Raw genomic sequence first — 19386 nt, forward strand, 5'->3', positions numbered from 1 at the left:
TAAGCTGGGACAAATATTTTAGTTTCACTCAGTACGTAGCTTTCTCATTTCCCTTCCAGGTCAGTAGATAAATCCTTCTCTTAATATTTCATAAATGCCAGGAGTTAGTTAACAGTGCTGAGACAGCATTAAACTAATCTCTCTGGTTCTTGACACAGTCTTTATTTTGTTCTTAACCCCAGAAGATGTCACATTTGCAGATGATATTTAAATTTCACCTGAAACACTGTGAGCTATGATTTCTTCAAAACTACAGTGTTTTGCAAAGAAGTTTTAACAGTCACTATGGGAAATTTTGCATACTTCAGAAAGCCAAATCTTTCAGAACTCATAAAATCACCTGATAACTAGAGAAGAGTGCTAAGAAAGAAGCCAATCAGCTAAGCTAAGTATTTCATTGGCTTTTAGGTTTACATTTTTTTCTTATTGAAGGTTAGTACTCTGACCTCCTCTATAATTAGGCAGTTAACAGAAGCGAAGCAACCTGTTGCAATATTTTTTCTTAACTAAATGTGCCAGTTTGAATGCTGCATCAAGTCATCCGATTCTGGACATAGCACTATTTTTGTTATTCATTCATTTTCCTTTTGAGTTCAAAAAACAGTTGTTTTGCCTGGCATCATGTAAACATAGCCTTGGCTTTGAGGATTCCCCTCTTCCTTATTCTTTTTTTGCCATGTTTGTCACACTTTAGTTTTTTATTCCAAACCTTTTTAAAGCATTGTCCTCGGCACTCACATCACTACTGTCATGGCAACCAGGTGGATATAACTGAACTTACGTGTATTCATTAAGGAAAAATGGGGCTACTCAAAATTTTTTGTTTGAATACTCTTTAGCCACATTTTTGATTCAGAAGATGGGACTCTGTACCTATGATGGAGGAACCTAAGAAAATGGTTCCTAGTTGCTAGTTTGCAGTAGCTTTGGCTTATGTGGGATAATTTCTATCAGACAACTGGATGCATTTGAAAATCTTTATATCTTAATATTAGAAGAGTCTTATTAGCTTAGCTTGTTTCTGTTTAGAATTAATGACCAGGAAACATAGTTCATCTTTTAAGATCATTCCAGACTTTTAGTAAACAAATAAGCAAACAAACATCAAATGAAATGAATTCATTCATTAATTCCAAAGTCTAGAAATGGAGGGAATGAAGGTAGGTTTTGTTCTATATTATACCTGTATGACAGAGCCTGAACCCCATTTTAAGGAGGTGAATTTTTAGCATTCTACTCTCTCTCTTTCAATATAGATATGATACATGTAGATATAGATATACATTCATCCCTTGGTATCTGCCAGGAATTGGTTCCAGGAGCCCCCACCTATACCAACATCTGAGGATGTTCTAGTCCCATAGTCTGTCCCCTGTATCCTTGTAGTTCCACATCCACAAATTCAGCCAACTGCAGATAGCTTAGTACTGTCCATATTTATTAGAAAAAAAATCCACATATAAGTGTGGATTCAAACCCATGTTGTTCAAGGAAGGTTGGCACACCAGAAAGGCAATTTGGAAGCTGGGCATTCAGTGGGAGCTGGGGTAGATAATCTCAATTTACCGGATCAGAGTGTCTGTGATGTTCCTAACATAACACAGGTGGCTAAGAAATATTCTCTTGGTTTTCCTTCCCTTTCCCATTACTCCAAATGCTTGCCACTTCCCACTACCAGAAAAATAGGAGTTATGTGAATTTTCTGATGGGTATTAGTAAATCATCCTTAATTTTGAAAGATAACTGCAGAATACTTGTGAACTCTCAGGGTGGAGACCATGTCCTCTACCTATTTTGACATTTTATTATGGCTGATGCTGTGCTCAACTCATCTTTGTTAATGAAAAAGTCTTATTTAAAAGTCTAAGAAAAGAGGCCTCAATTTCTAAATATTATATGAAAGTATATGATCCCCCAGTTTTCTAATTGATAGAACCATCAAAGCTGTTATTTTGCATTGTTCATTGCTGCACTACTATGTGCCATTTACTCTCAACATTTAAAAAAAAAAATTCTTCTGAAAACTAAGGTCAGTTCATGACTTCAATGCAACATAAAATTAGATAATGTAGGAGACGACATCTTGGGTGACTACTCTTAAATTAATGTCAAAAAACAATTAAAAGGATAACATTCTTGAAGTTAATTGTCCCTGACACCTATTAATAATACGAGCCTACATTATTGCTATACACATTCATTAACTATTAGTATTTTAAAGTATTTATCAAAACTGAATCCTACTACAGCTATAAATTAAAGCAAAATTAGTATATTTACACCTGCCTTTAATAAAACTAAAATTGATTACTTTTCTTTGTCATCAAGTCAGTTCTCTAAAGCAAGTGATATATTTATTTTTTATTTTTATTTTTTAACATCTTTATTGGGGTATAATTGTTTTACAATGGTGTGTTAGTTTCTGCTTTATAACAAAGTGAATCAGTTATACATATACATATGTTCCCATATCTCTTCCCTCTTGCGTCTCCCTCCCTCCCACCCTCCCTATCCCACCCCTCCAGGCTGTCACAAAGCACCGAGCTGATATCCCTGTGCCATGCAGCTGCTTCCCACTAGCTATCTACCTTACGTTTGTTAGTGTATATATGTCCATGCCTCTCTCTCGCCCTGTCACAGCTCACCCTTCCCCCTCCCTATATCCTCAAGTCCGTTCTCCAGTACGTCTGTGCCTTTATTCCTGTCTTACCTCTAGGTTCTTCATGACATTTCTTTTTTCTTAAATTCCATATATATGTGTTAGCATACGGTATTTGTTTTTCTCTTTCTGACTTACTTCACTCTGTATGACAGACTCTAGGTCTATCCACCTCATTATAAATAGCTCAATTTCGTTTCTTTTTATGGCTGAGTAATATTCCATTGTATATATGTGCCACATCTTCTTTATCCATTCATCCAATGATGGGCACTTAGGTTGTTTCCATCTCCGGGCTATTGTAAATAGAGCTGCAATGAACATTTTGGTACATGACTCTTTTTGAATTTTGGTTTTCTCAGGGTATATGCCCAGTAGTGGGATTACTGGGTCATATGGTAGTTCTATTTGTAGTTTTTTTAAGGAACCTCCATACTGTTCTCCATAGTGGCTGAACCAATTCACATTCCCACCAGCAGTGCAAGAGTGTTCCCTTTTCTCCACACCCTCTCCAGCATTTATTGTTTCTAGATTTTTTGATGATGGCCATTCTGACTGGTGTGAGGTGATATCTCATTGTAGTTTTGATTTGCATTTCTCTAATGATTAATGATGTTGAGCATTCTTTCATGTGTTTGTTGGCAGTCTGTATATCTTCTTTGGAAAAATGTCTATTAGGTCTTCTGCCCATTTTTGGATTGGGTTTTTTGTTTTTTCTTATTGAGCTGCATGAGCTGCTTGTAAATTTTGGAAATAAATCCTTTGTCAGTTGCTTCATTTGCAAATATGTTCTCCCATTCTGAGGGTTGTCTTTTGGGTTTGTTTATGGTTTCCTTTGCTGTGCAAAAACTTTGGAGTTTCATTAGGTCCCATTTGTTTATTTTTATTTCCATTTCTCTAGGAGGTGGGTCAAAAAGGATCTTGCTGTGATTTATGTCATAGAGTGTTCTGCCTATGTTTTCCTCTAAGAGTTTGATAGTTTCTGGCCTTACATTTAGGTCTTTAATCCATTTTGAGCTTATTTTTGTGTATGGTGTTAGGGAGTGATCTAATCTCATACTTTCACACGTACCTGTCCAGTTTTCCCAGCACCACTTATTGAAGAGGCTGTCCTTTCTCCACTGTACATTCCTGCCTCCTTTATCAAAGATAAGGTGTCCATATGTGCATGGGTTTATCCTCCATGTGTTTGTATTTTTTACAGATCTTTTCCTGTAATTGATATCTAGTCTCATGGCGTTGTGGTCGGATAAGATACTTGATACAATTTCAATTTTCTTAAATTTACCAAGGCTTGATTTGTGACCCAAGATATGATCTATCCTGGAGAATGTTCCATGAGCACTTGAGAAAAATGTGTATTTTGTTGTTTTTGGATGGAGTGTCCTATAAATATCAATTAAGTCCATCTTGTTTAATGTATCATTTAAAGCTTGTGTTTCCTTATTTGTTTTCATTTTGGATGATCTGTCCATGGGTGAAAGTGGGGTGTTAAAGTCCCCTACTATGAATGTGTTACAGTCGATTTCCCCTTTTATGGCTGTTACTTTTTGCCTTATGTATTGAGGTGCTCCTATGTTGGGTGCATACATATTTACAATTTTTCTATCTTCTTCTTGAATCGATCCCTTGATCGTTATGTAGTGTCCTTCTTTGTCTCTTGTAATAGTCTTTATTTTAAAGTCTATTTTGTCTGATATGAGAATTGCTACTCCAGCTTTCTTTTGGTTTCCATTTGCTTGGAATATCTTTTTCCATCCCCTTACTTTCAGTCTGTATGTGTCTCTAGGTCTGAAGTGGGTCTCTTGTAGACAGCATATATATGGATCTAGTTTTTGTATCCATTCAGCCAATCTGTGTCTTTTGGTGGGAGCATTTAGTCCATTTACATTTAAGGAAATTATTGATATGTATGTTCCTATTCCCATTTTCTAAATTGTTTTGGGTTCGTTAGTATAGGTCTTTTCCTTCTCTTGTGTTTCTTGTCTAGAGAAGTTCCTTTAGCATTTGTTGTAAAGCTGGTTTGGTGGTGCTGAACTCTCTCAGCCTTTGCTTGTCTGTAAAGGTTGTAATTTCTCCATTAAATCTGAATGAGATCCTTGCTGGGTAGAGTAATCTTGGTTGCAGGTTTTTCTCCTTCATCACTTTCAGTATGTCCTGCCACTCCCTTCTGGCTTGCAGAGTCTCTGCTGAGAGATCAGCTGTTAACCTTATGGGAATTCCCTTGTGTGTTATTTGTTTTTTTTTCCCTTGCTGCTTTTAATATGCTTTCTTTGTATTTAATTTTTGACAGTTTGATTAATATGTGTCTTGGCGTATTTTTCCTTGGATTTATCCTATATGGGACTCTCTGTGCTTCCTGGACTTGATTAACTATTTCCTTTCCCATATTAGGGACGTTTTCAACTATAATCTCTTCAAATATTTTCTCAGTCTCTTTCTTTTTCTCTTCTTTTTCTGGAACCCCTATAATTCGAATGTTGGTGTGTTTAATGTTGTCCCAGAGGTCTCTGATACTGTCCTCAGTTCTTTTCATTCTTTTTTCTTTATTCTTCTCTGCAGTAGTTATTTCCACTATTTTATCTTCCAGATCACTTATCCGTTCTTCTGCCTCAGTTATTCTGCTATTGATCCCATCTAGAGTATTTTTAATTTCATTTATTGTGTTGTTCATCGTTGCTTGTTTCATCTTTATTTCTTCTAGGTTCTGGTTAAATGTTTCTTGCATTTTGTCTATTCTATTTCCATGATTTTGGATCATCTTTACTATCATTATTCTGAATCTTTTTCAGGTAGACTGCCTATTTCCTCTTCATTTGTTAGGTCTGGTGCATTTTTATCTTGCTCCTTCATCTGCTGTGTGTTTTTCTGTCTTCTCATTTTGCTTATCTTACTTTGTTTTGGGTCTCCTTTTTGCAGGCTGCATGTTCGTAGTTCCCGTTGTTTTTGATGTCTGTCTCCAGTGGCTAAGGTTGGTTCAGTGGGTTGTCTAGGCTTCCTGGTGGAGGGGACTAGTGCCTGTGTTGTGGTGGATGAGGCTGGATCTTGTCTTTCTAGTTGCCAGGTCCATGTCTGGTGGTGTGTTTTGGGGTGTCTGTGGACTTATTATGATTTTAGGCATCCTCTCTGCTAAAGGGTGGGGTTGTGTTCCTGTTTTGCTAGTTGTTTGGCATAGGTTGTCCAGCACTGTAGCTTACTGGTCGTTGAGTGAAGCTGGGTGCTGGTGTTAAGATGGAGGTCTCTGGGAGAGTTTCGCTGTTTGATAGTATTTGGAGCTGGGAGGTCTCTTGTTGACCAGTGTCCTGAAGTTGGCTCTCCCACCTCAGAGGTAGAGCCCTGACTCCTGGCTGGAGCACAAAGAGCCTTTCTTCCACACAGCTTAGAATAAAAGGGAGAAAAAGTAGAGAGAATTATTAGAAGTAGGAAGAAAGAAAGAAAGAAAGAAAGAAAGAAAGAAAGAAAGAAAGCAGGGAAGGAAGGAAGGAAGAAAGAAAGAAAGAAAGAAGAAAAGAAGGAAAGAATGCAAGAAGGAAAGAAAGGAGGGAGGGATGGAGGGAGGGAGGAAGGATGGAAGGAAGGAAGGAGGGAAGGAAGGAAAAAAAGACAGAAAGAAAGAAGATACAGTAAAATAAAATAAAGTATAATAAAGTTATTGAGTTAAAAAATAATTATTTAGGGAAAAAAAAAGGACGGATAGAACCTTAGGACAAATGGTGGAAGCAAAGCTATACAGACAAAATCTTACACAGTAGCATACAGATACACCCTCACAAAAAGAGGTAAAGGGGAAAAAATCATAAATCTTGGTGTCAAAGGCCACCTCCTCAATTTGGGATGATTCGTTGTCTAAAGGAGGGAAGGAAGGAAGGAAGGAAGGAAGGAAGGAAGGAAGGAAAGGAAGAAAGAAAGAAAAGAAAAGAAAGAAAGAAGGTAAAGTATAATAAAATTATTAAAATTAATTATTAAGAAAAAAATTTTTTAAAAAATGGACAGATAGAACCCTAGGACAAATGGTGGACGCAAAGCTATACAGACAAGATCTCACACAGAAGCATACACATACACACTCACAAAAAGGAGAAAAGGGGAAAAAATCATAGATCTTGCTCTCGAAGTCCACCTCCTCGATTGGGGATGATTCGTTGTCTATTCATGTAGTCCACAGATGCAGGGTACATCAAGTTGATTATGGAGCTTTAATCCGCTGCTTCTGAGGCTGCTGGGAGAGATTTCCCTTTCTCTTCTTTGTTCTCACAGCTCCCACGGGCTCAGCTTTGGATTTGGCCCCGCCTCTGCGTGTAGGTCGCTGGAGGGCGTCTGTTTTTTCTCAGACAGGACGGGGTTAAAGGAGCCGCTGATTCGGGGGCTTTGGCGCGCTCAGGCCGGGGGGAGGGAGGGGCACGGCGTGCGGGGCGGGCCTGCGGCGGCAGAGGCCGGCGTGACGTTGCACCAGCCTGAGGCCCGCCGTGCGTTCTCCCGGGGAAGTTGTCCGTGGATCCCGGGAACCTGGCAGTGGCGGGCTGCACAGGCTCCCCGGAAGAGAGGTGTGGATAGTGACCTGTGCTCGCACACAGGCTTCTTGGTGGCGACAGCAGCAGCTTTAGTGTCTCATGCCCGTCTCTGGGGTCCGTGCTTTTAGCCGCGGCTCGCGCCCGTCTCTGGAGCTCCTTTAAGCAGTGCTCTTAATCCCCTCTCCTCGCGCACCAGGAAACAAAGAGGTAAGAAAAAGTCTCTTGCCTCTTCGGCAGCTCCAGACTTTTCCCGGACTCCCTCCTGGCTAGCTGTGGCGCACTAGCCCCTTCAGGCTGTGTTCACGCCGCCAGCCCTCTCCCTGCACTCCGACCGAAGCCCGAGCCTCAGCTCCCAGCCCCGCCCGCCCTGGCAGGTGAGCAGACAAGCCTCTCGGCCTGGTGAGTGCTGGTCGGCGCCAATCCTCTGTGCGGGAATCTCTCCGCTTTGCCCTGCGCACCCGTTGCTGTGCACTCCTTCGCGGCTTTGAAGCTTCCCCGCTCCGCCACCCGCAGTCTCCGCCCGCGAAGGGGCTTCCTAGTGTGTGGAAAGCTTTCCTCCTTCACAGCTCCCTCCCACTGGTGCAGGTGCCGTCCCTATTCTTTTGTCTCTGTTTTTTCTTTTGCCCTACCCAGGTACTTGGGGAGTTTCTTGCCTTTTGGAAGGTCTGAGGTCTTCTGCCAGCATTAAGTAGATGTTCTGTAAGAGTTGTTCCACGTGTAGATGTATTTCTGGTGTATCTGTGGGCAGGAAGGTGATCTCCGCGTCTTACTCTTCCGCCATCTTCCCAGCACCCTAGCATGTGATATATTTAAAAGGGACCAAACCAAAAATCAGGAATTTTGAGTTGTAATTCCAGCTGTACCATTCACTGAGTGAGAGGCTTTAATAAATCACTTAACCTCCTTAGACCTTCAACTGCTTAACTCTGAAAAGAGCAGTTTGGAGTAGATTAATATATATGCTTATTTTTAGCTTGAAAATTCTGCAATATCTGAACATATAGTCTTGATTTTAAATTTCAGACACAAGGTGGCACTATTAGCAGTGATTTTCATTTAATCCACAGATAAAACCAGGGCAATTTTAAGATGTGTATATCAAAAAAAAAATCGAAATACATCCACACACACACATACCCTCACACACACACATGCTGTCTTTGGTTGATTACCATAACGTAACATCTGGATGAAAGCTGAACAATTCAGTCAACCAACTGCTCGATACTAAGGTGATTGATTGATTTTTTTTTCATTTTCATGAGAATATTTCAGTGTTGGGTAGGCAGTAAAGACATATTTGCAGAAATGTGTGCAAGATGAAGATTGATAATGCTATGATTTCAGTATAACTAGGAAATCTTGAACAAGATATATCAATTTTATAGGATGAGAGGGAAGGTGTTGAAACGTGGGCAAATTGCATAACTAAGAGTTTGCTATTAAATTTAAAAGAATACTTGCTAGGATGCAATTTTCAAATAACAGTAAAGACACACGTTTTAGAAAATTGAAAAGGTGTAGCGCACACAGAGATGAGAATTTAAATTCTAATCGAAACCATTTTTTTCTGAGAATTTCCAAACTCTTGCTGCCACTTCCCAAAAAACTCTCCACATGTTTTGAGGACCAAGCAACATTTTGTGGCTAAACCAATATCGTGATTTAATAGAATATTCTAGTAATAAACACATTTTTCCCTGAAAGCTGAATTTGTCCCTTCCTTGTTTGTTATGATGGTTTTCAAATTAATTCTTTCATGGTAAGTTCAAATGCAGTTTCTCCTTTTTAGTGTTTTCCCAATCCAGGTAGAATTAGTCTCCTCTTAATAATTTATAAAATTCTTAGAGTCAAAAAATACTGGAGATCTTTGCAATCCCCTAGACCACTCCTTTCATTTTACTGATGAGAAAACTGAACTCCAGAGAGAAAGCAGGAGGGCAAGAAGCACCACATCTGATCTATGATAAAGGCAGAAATATGGTTCTAGTGTTCTTTCTATCGGGTGCTGTTGTATGTCTCAGATGATAGACAGCCCTTTCTATCTAGAGTACAAATCTTATCTACCTTCCCAAACTATAAATTCCTTTTAGAAAAAAAAGTCTATTTTATTTCTCTCACACTGTCTAGCATAATATCTGGTAATATGGAGATGCTGAAGGCATACATTTGAATAAATAAGTGATTAAATCTAATGAACAATTATAATAAACTAACATTCACTTCTTCCATATTTATTTGTGCCCACTGTAAATCTTCACTCCAGATAATTACATATTATAATGTCTTTTCATACCTCTACAAAACCATCTGTAGTGAGAAGTGAGAACTTTTAAAACTTGTTTTATTGTAAGCTACTCTGAAGTTGGTTGTAATCATAAGTTCTTTCCTATTACTCAGTGGATATCACTCAACTGATCTCAATTTAAATTGTTGCAGCTGAACAAGTAATGAATCTATGGCTCACACCATCCTTGGTTCAACAGACATTGGCTCAACGATTCTGAGAAAAGACTGTACCGTTTTTGAGTTATGTGACTTCAGTCAGTGGTCTAATCTCCTTCAGTCTCAATTTCTTACCCTGTAGCAGGGATAGGATAATTATGATCATTTCTGCACAGAGCTGTTTTCCCGAGTAAGTACACAAGTCCCAGGAACATGTGAGTCTGGCACATATGTTATTTGGAAAAAGTTGTAATTCTCTCATTATATTGGAGAAGACACAGGGGATAAATAAGTATACAAGAATAACTAAGATGAAGTTGCCCTGTTTTCCCAAGTGTTGGTCTAGTGTCGATAATAAGCAAATGCATATGTGATGGCCTCACTGATCTTTGGAAGCAAAGTAGGGACACATAAATTGTAATGACCCATATAATTCTAGGTCTCACTCCAACCTATGAATGTAGAACTTTTTCAAAACTAAAGTTTTACCCAAGTATTCGCAGGTATTCTGGGAAGAAGTTTCATGTATGCTCATACATAACCCTCTCATGTTCTTCTGCCCCTCTCTTCTGTGGTATTCTACTTCTGAAGGTCTGTGGGAAGGAGGTTTCAGATGCCCAGGCTAACCTTCCACTGCCCTTGGCTACCAATGTCCAGTACGTCGGGGCAGGTGTCTATGCCACAGTCAGTGCTGTCCCTTACTGCTTCTCCAGGGCAGAACCCAGTGCTTGGCATGAAGCCGGCGCTTAAAAACATTTATGCAGAGAATGAATAAGAGATACCAAAGGCTTTCCTGGAAATCTGAACATACTGGAGCCACATTGTGGTCAGTGCAGGACGGAGGTTGGCTCTGTTCTCCCTTCACTGTCTCACTTTCAAAACTCTGGCTGGCTTTTGCTACCATGTCAGGGAGAGAGCCCCTTGTGAAAACAGCACCCTCAGCTTCTGCAGGCAAATCTTTTTTCAAAAAGACTGAAGGCAAATATCCTATTCCTTTCAGTGGGCTTTAGGCCAATGTCTGAGAAAAGCATTGCTATTCTTTCCTTTCACCTTCCATTCTGGAACTGCTGCTTTCTCTCTCCCAACACCACTGGAATTCTCTGTATGTAGAGAAAAAAGAGAGAATTTAGTCATATTGCTCTTACTAGTTTAGTAGATATGCCTAGACATATCTAATTTCCTAACTAAATTCAAATGTTCACTGTTTATTCAGATAGATATTTCAAAAGGGAAATCAAAATTTTAAATACATTTAGAAATGAACAGAAATAAGAAAAGTTTATAAAATTATGGAATACAACAATAACTGTACTCAGAGTAAAATGTATAGTTTTATGTGCCTTTTTATATGCTTTAATAAAATTATTACAAACTAAAATTCAACTTGAGAAACTAGGAAACAAACAAAATAAACTAAGAAAGAAAGGGAAAAGTGTTAATAAAGGTAAAAAATTAATATATTTAAAACTAAAATGAAAAGAATGATAAAAGTAAAATATATTTCTATTTAAAAAAACAGAAAAATAAAGACGCCCTCAGTAAGTCAGACATAGAAAATTTTAAAAAGCAAAAATATACAATATTAGGAATAAAAATTGTGATATATAACTATAGATACAAGTGAGATTAAACAAAATTATAAGAGAATTTTATTTCTATAAATATGCAAATAAATTTGAAGTATATAAAATGGATGATTCTCTAGCAAAACATAAATTATTAAAATTGGCCCAAAACGCAGTAAGGTAGATAGCTAGTGGGAAGCAGCCGCATGGCACAGGGATATTGGCTCGGTGCTTTGTGACAGCCTGGAGGGGTGGGATGGGGAGGGTGGGAGGGAGGGAGACGCAACAGGGAAGACATATGGGAACATATGTTTATGTGTGACTGATTCGCTTTGTTATAAAGCAGAAACTAACACACCATTGTAAAGCAATTATACCCTAATAAAGATGTTAAAAAAAAAAAAAATTGGCCCAATTACATAAAACATAAATATCAAGAGTGTTATATTTTAAAAATACAGGGCTGTAAAAGTAGTTTTAAAAAATCCACAAGGCTATTTTTAACTTTAAAGTGGAGATGCCTATTTTACTGTGACAGCACATAGTGGTCATCAGCAACACATTTAGATGTAGGTATATTAATAAGCAAATTTAAACATAAAACACTTTTCTGTGGCCAAACACCATACATAAAGTTAAGGGACAATGACATGCTATGGAGAAAATGGAGCACATATAATAGACATAGGACTTTACCACATGTATTTTCTACAAATAAATTTTTTAGAAAGGTAAACAGCCAAAGAGAAAACTGGATAGCATATATGAACCAGTAATTCAAAAAAGGAAAAATAAAATGAAATACACATGACATGAAAAGATTCTTAAACTCATAAAATTCAGGGAAATACATGCATATTTTGTCCATAAAATTTAAAATGTTGATAATATCAGTGTTGACAGGGATCTGGGAAAAGATCATTATCAGATGGTATTAGTGAAAAGTATAGATTGGTAAGAATATTTTGGAGGATACTTCGAAGCCTCGATTGAAATTTGAAACGTCATCCCCATTGTTAGGAATTTACCACAATGATATTTTGGGCTTAAAAATATATACTGGTAAGAGAGTCATTGCAGCATTATGGTAATGTTGAAAACAGTGGGAAACTTAAATGCCAATCAATTGACAAATGGCAATGGGTGCATGTATATGCACTAAACTCAAAAGATATATATTATGTTTTGTCATGAAAAAAATCAAGGTGGTATATGACAAAATTCCCTTTAAAAGTATATACATATGTGTGTGAAATTTTGTCTATATAACACATAGGCTAATATATGTGTAAATCATCAAAGCTGCAAGTTTATGTATCAAACTGCTAACAATAATTATTTCTGAAGGTTGTGATAGGAGAGATGGGTAGAGGGGGGCGGATTTTTCACTTTGGACTTTATATATTTCCAAAAAAAGTGATGGAATAGCACGTGGTTTTTAAAATACTTCTCTCTCGTGATTTTCTACAGTTTTCAAATTAGATGAAATATTTTCAAAACAAGTCATGGAGCTTAAGTGTTATAATAAGGAGATGAGACCCAAGCTGTGAGGGTCAGTTAGAGGAGATGCAATGAATACAGTCTGTTCCAGGGAGAAGTATGTCTTCAAGTAGAACTCTGGATATTGTGTTTCTTATGAGGCAATACAAGTCTCCTCCTTTAAATATTGTCCTGGTAGGGCTTAAGCTTCATTTGGAAGCTTCACCTCTTTTAAGGTTCATTTCCCTATTGTCCAATTCACCTCTGTGTCATTCCCACATGTAAACTTTGTTGCCTTTGTATGATGCATGAGGAGACCTTGTCTAATATGTTGTCTTTCACACTGTGAGTTGTGACATATTCCTGGGTTGTAGAATCAGTGTAGTGGGTCTTGTCCAGCATGTCTTAGAAAATAAAACTAGGATGGAACAGAGAGTATCATGTATAATAAGATGCCTTATTATTTCATGGAACCTTGGCTTTAGGTGTGTGTATATGTGTGGTAGATTGAGATGTAAAATGTATTTCTCATTGTGAGTCAATGGCAAAATGCTTAAAAGCCACTGGTCTAAACACAAGTCTAGAAATAACCAATAGTATCATCTTGTGGAGCCTCTGCAGCTCCTGTGATCTGTCAGTTTCTTTGAGAGATGTCCAAGTCAGGACTTCATGCCAGCAAATAGCGAATTTCATTATTTAGATTTCTACCATTATAGCTAAGTGATTTCAGATATTGAAGGCTTTCCTTCTTTTTTCCATCTTGTGATGACTACTTTAAAACTGCATAGATTTTTTGAAAGGACTTACACTTTGATGTTGTGCCTGTCAAAATAAGGTACATGACAGTGTGTTAGGTAGTCCTCAAAACCACGGAAAAAACAAATTTTAAGTAAAACAAGCATAGTCACATTATGAAAGACTACAAAGGTCATATGGATTTGTAAGATAATATACAAGACTTCAAAGTTCTTTCTCTCCTGCAGTAATCACTGTGGGTGATCTGCCCTGAAATCCCAAGGGCACCCATTCAACTCTCCTGTCCTCAAGAACACTTCAGTGGAAAAGCCTGCTGTAAGCCACTGTGAGCCAGACTCATAATTAGCAAGTGACACCACTGCAGAAATTCATCGACACTTAATTGAGAAAGGAAAGAGGTCATGGAATAAGAGTTGTGAAGGTAGTAACTTCTGGCTACACTGGGCAATTTTGTTTTCAAGGAACAGAGATTCACTCAGATCATCTCAATTACTAGAGATTTATTATAGAGATAAACAGAATTAACAATAAAAATAATAACAACAGCTACAGGAATATCATGGGGAAACAAGAATAGCCTTGTACCTTAAAATGGAGCCTCACTGCCACTTAAACTGTCATTTTGGATCCAGGAAGCAAGTGATCAGGTATTTATTGTGGCCTCTGCAGAAAAGGTGACAAAGTTCTGTGTCTCTGCTTCTCTGAGCTGCCAACCAACTACCTGATCTCAGGTTGTATTTTTTTGGTTTGTGCTTTGTTGTGTCTTCTTTACCAAGTGTATATCATAGTATCTACTGTTTCTGTCTCTGCTGCCTGCCTATTTCTAACAATGACTGACTTTCTGCCTGCTCAGTTCATATTCCCAGAGAGAATTTCTGAGTGGTCTAGCTAATAAGGATACTTCCTGCCACCAGCTGAGCATGTACACACTCTGGAGCCAGATAGCCTGTTTCAAAGCCCAGCTTTACTGAGTACTGGACATTTGACCTTGGGCAACTGATTTAAATTTCTGTTCCTCAGCTTCCTTACCTATATAATGGTGTCTATCCCATAGAATGGTTGAAGAGTCAATGTGTGATAAGTACTTTTAGCTCCCATTAAGTACTGGTACTCAAGTAGAGCTTTTGCAGCAATGTTTCTCAGTTCTTGAGATAACCTATAGGAATGGCCAGTATGCTGGGGCCACAATATACAGACATGATTTCCTAACTTCATATAAATAAGTATCTACTGTACGCCAAGCCCAGCAATGATGCTTTCATGCTTGTAGGGAAACACAATGAAGAAAAGCGGGGGGGGGGGGGACATGGGTACTTGAGCAATGGCAGTGATAGGATCTCATTGAGGGTATAGCACTTGAGCTGTGACGCAAGTGACAGAGGAACTTGTATCAGACAGTTCTCTCTGCCAAGTTTTGTTCATCTCTCCGGTTGGCCTTCTTAGACAAGTCTAAGATCATCCTACCCTAGCTCTCTCTTGTGTGCCTAAGGCTGCTTCATGGAAACTCGCATTCTTTGCACTGATGTGGCCCAGGCCAACCACAGTGCAGCACAACTCTTCTGTGCTTTACTGCCGAAGCAGCAAGCCAGACCACCCCTTGCTGTGTCATGATTCACCCAGAAGTCAGATGCCGGTGATATGTACACTACACTCCCAAAGGCCTCCACAGTTGTCATTTTGCTTGTTTGTTTTGAATGTGTTATAGTAGAGGAAAGATGGATGGCTAGATTTTCACAAGCCCTGCCAATTAGTAGGGATTCACGTTTTTCTTTCCCATTAATAACAGCTGTTGATTACTATTTTAAACAGCACAGTGAGCCTCACTAGCAAATTCATAAATACATCTGTCTCCAATCTTTAAAATTAAGAGCCACAAAACTGACTTGGCAAAGTAGAGGGGTCTGTTTCACTACTTGTTAATCCTTTCAGCCATAAATTGGTATGAATCAATTCTATATAGTATTACCTATGAAGGTGAAGGAAATAAAAACAGGGGAACCAAGAAGAGGACTAATATTGAGGGACTTCTATGTAATTTTTTTATATGTATTATCAGCTCTAATTCTCAAAACTATTCAATGAGATGCATATTATTACCCCCACTTTTACAGAGGAAGATAGAGGTATTTATACATGGAGATATACAACTATAAGATGGTCAGATATGCTTTCCCCTCTATGAAGAAGTAAGGACAAGTCTTGCTAATCGGATAACTGATCACATTATAACTCCTTTCAAGGCAAACAAGAGTCTGTTCTTGGTAGCGTAGGTGGAAGGAGGGCACATTCCTTTGTATGCTTGTCTTTTCCCTTTCATCTTTTAATTTAATTTTTTTAAACCAATCCTTCAACTTGGAAAGAAAAAAATTTCCCTTCCTGTTGAAATAAATAACAAATCCGGGGTTTTAGCTACCTGATGTTCTTTGAAATGTCAATTTCAAGGGAGAAAATTAGTGTTGGAGAGCCTGGGACTAAATTTCAACTGTGCCTTTCTAAATTGTGCATGCAAATGGACAATTAGACCTGCGATGGGTAATTGCATGCCTAAGTGAACCCTTCCACAAATAGTTTAGAAGCTGATTTTGAAGGTTGAATTTGTAGCAGTCCTTATAAATTTCCTCTCCTGCTGGAAAAACCTATGGAAGCTCATCCTTAACTATAATAAGGGAACACCTCTCTATTCCAGACACTTCCCAGCAAAAAAAAAAAAAAAAAAAAAAGTCATTTGAGGAGGTGAGAATAGAGTCATTAGTATTAGTAAGCCATTTATCCATCCAGAAATAATACTGTTAGTATTTTATCCTTATCTTTCTCAACTTATTAATATATTCCTAAAATAGTCATATATTTAATACTGTAATATACTTTTTCACATTTAATAATGTATTCTATAATGCCTATTCTTCCATAATCTTTTTATCACCTTCATGTTTTTCCATTTTAACATATCACAATGTATGGAACTGGCATTCAAGTATTTCATGTTAGGTTATTTCTTAACTTGCTGTATTATAAAATACATTATTATAAAAATGCAGTGGTAAACATTAAGGCCCATTGTTTTTTACGTAATTCACTAATTATTTCTTCAAATCACTTCCCCCTCATGCAATTCTGAATAGTATCATTCTTTTTGACTCTTGTCATAATAGGTGGAAACTAACTCTTTTTTCCTTATTGTTTTCACTCATATTTTATTTTTATTATTATTATTTTTTTTGCCTGTTGAATGGAATGGGGATTTAATAAATTGCACTACTGAAAAAAATAAAGCAGTAAGTCTCATCACAGCTAATATCCTTATACAATCTAGTTGTGAAATGAATGTTTATAATGCTTCAAACAGTTTAGACCTGAAGTTTGATACCACACCTTCATTATTTGTACATTCCTCAGTAAGATTATCTACAGTATTAGCAACCATTCAAAGAACAAACCATTGAGTAAAACCACATTGATTTAAGGCTCAATCAAGTAATATGGAGCCCCAAACTAAATGGTTAAATGTATGAACTACTTGTACTGACATCTATTACTTGATTCTCTCATGACTATTAAGTTGGTTCTTAGCAAATAAACCCTTTAAAGGCAAAATTCACCTCATTTGAGTTTGACCCAGAAGTTCAACAACAATCACGAAGTCCACAGTCTTATTGGCAAAACTGATCTACAGTGTCTCTAAGTCACTATGCTCAAGGTTAAGAGCGATGCCTATTCCATCTTTACATTTACTGGAATTTTACATGTTCAGTCCATGATTTTAAATCTCTAGGTTTTCATTCCTTCAAACTGTCTGAAGACACAGTGTGCCACAGACTTAAGACTTCTGTTTCTCCCTCTATTTTCTTCAAACAGAAACACTTCTCAAGTGTCTACATGTCCCAGAAGGGGAATTTTTCGGAGGTGGCCCCTTCTTCGGAATAGTCCGACGCCATCAGGCCTCTGAAGCAAGGGGAGGGGGAAGAGAAAAAAGCTGAAACACAAGGTTCATCTGGTAAGTTTTACATTAACCATTACAAGCTGGATAGTATAAGAATGTGGCTTTTTGGCTCAAAAAGTCTCAGTCTTGGTGTGGAAACGAGTACTTGGCTGTCCCACCACAGCTTTCCTGTAGTGGGACTGTCAGGGGAGTCTTGACTGGGGAGTATGATTTGTTTAGCTATCAGGCGTAAACTTCCAGGCCCTCAGTTCATTTTGGGCTTGTTCCAGTTTGCCTTGAATCTGTTCCAGTTCACCTTTCATTTTTAGGAAAAACAAGTTGATCGCTGGGTCTACCATTGTTGATCTCAGTTGGGCAACGCTAGGCTCTGGACTTGCTTGAGGTACTGGATTTGAGAAGTACACTGTTGCAGCTCTTGCTCCTTGGTTGCTAGTTGCATTACAAGAGTGTTTTCCCTGCGTGCAGACTCTTGCTGTTGCTGCTTTCGTTTTTCTTCAGATTCCCTTAAGCCAGTTACATCATTATTGTTAAGATCTGCGTACCTGCCCTCCAGAGCTTGCACATGTGCTTCATATTGTTTCCACCTGAGAATTAATTCATCTCGTGCCATACTTTGGAGTCTGTTTCACTCAGTCGAACCTTTTTAGGAAGAGGTTCCTCGTTGGTCATCTTGAATCCTCTCCTGACGGAGGCCGCGCCGGCGCCGCCCAGTCACATAGGCTGACCCCGCGCTACCCGCTCGCTGCCCGGGCCTCCCGACCCCGCTGCCGCCGGCCCCCGCGCTCCTCCTCCCGCCACAGCCCCGCCTCTCCCCTTTATTTGCAGGTCTCGCGGCCACAAAATGGCACTGAGGGAGGATCATTCATATTTTAGGTTGTGGTCAACGGCTTGCAAAGGCCAGTCTTTCTTCCCCAGCTCAACACTTATATGAATGATCTTCCTGTCCTTTAAAGGGCGCTTTCCCTCTTTTTTTCCAGCAAGATCCATTAACTCCCTGTAAAATTACTATGCCATGGAACACAGTAGAAAATACTAATCTTCCTCATTCTCTGCCAAGTAAAGCAGTGTGATGTAACATACATTCAATAATTTATTTAATTATGTATGCTTTCTTTCATATCTACTTAAATCACAAAACATGAATTAAATTTCCTTGGAGATTCAGGAAAAATCAAGAAGTAGTAGTCTTTGAATAAGGTATCTTTCTAACTTCGTACCTTCCTTTCTCCCTTCCTCCCTCCCTCCCTCCCTCCCTCCCTCCCTCCCTCCCTCCCTCCCTTCCTCCCTTCCTTCCTTCCTTCTTTCCTTCCATCCATATCCTTCATTATAGATATTCATATATCCTCTCAAGCAGGATACATGCTTCAATATACTCAGTGAAATAACTACACATGTTTAGTTTATAGCAGTTTTAATGTCAGTGATGAAAATTGTAATAGTAATTTAATTTCACAAAGAGCTGTGGTCATAGGCTAGATGATATGAGTGTCACAGGAAGGTCTCTTGATACACATGGGCTTAAAAAAATATGGCTGCAAAGAGTTAATATCCCACATGTTTAGAAACAAGACTAATCTATCCACTTTGAAAGATATTTAACCTGGCTGAACTGTATTAGCATATGAAAAAATTAAAATTGAAAAAAATTTAAGACAACAGTCTTAACACTGGATAAACACAACTATTTTATGAGAATTCCAGGGAAAAAGAAATGGCCTATTATGATCATTTTGGTGGAAGCAGCAGGAATCAAAGCTCATCAACTATGGAATTTTAAATCAAAATGATTGTTTCATGATACGATAACCCTGTCCATATATATTAATGTTTTATAGACCACCAGAGGATTATGTGCTTTGAAAAGCTATATTGATAGTGAATTAATTTACCTCAGTGATGGAAAATTAATGATTATTGGCAAGACACTCCTTAAATTGAGTTATCCTATTACATAAAATACTATATAAATGTTTTGTCAGGTTGTTGGGTGGCTTATTTGTTTTGTTTTGATTTTTAACCTTTCAAGAGTTT

At 38.2% G+C, this 19386-nt stretch overlaps 1 pseudogene across 1 annotated transcript; it reads right to left on the reverse strand.

The window, feature by feature from the left end:
• Positions 1 to 17097: 17097 nt before the first annotated feature.
• LOC309826646 (pre-mRNA-splicing regulator WTAP-like) lies at positions 17098 to 18192 on the reverse strand (annotated as a pseudogene). Its single transcript has 2 exons — positions 17575 to 18192; positions 17098 to 17357 (listed from the first exon to the last, which is right to left on the reverse strand). The product of its transcript is annotated as a pre-mRNA-splicing regulator WTAP-like (transcript).
• Positions 18193 to 19386: the final 1194 nt, after the last annotated feature.

The sequence above is a fragment of the Grampus griseus genome, assembly GCF_964374135.1.
Source record: "Grampus griseus genome assembly, chromosome: 8".
Taxonomy (NCBI): domain Eukaryota; kingdom Metazoa; phylum Chordata; class Mammalia; order Artiodactyla; family Delphinidae; genus Grampus; species Grampus griseus.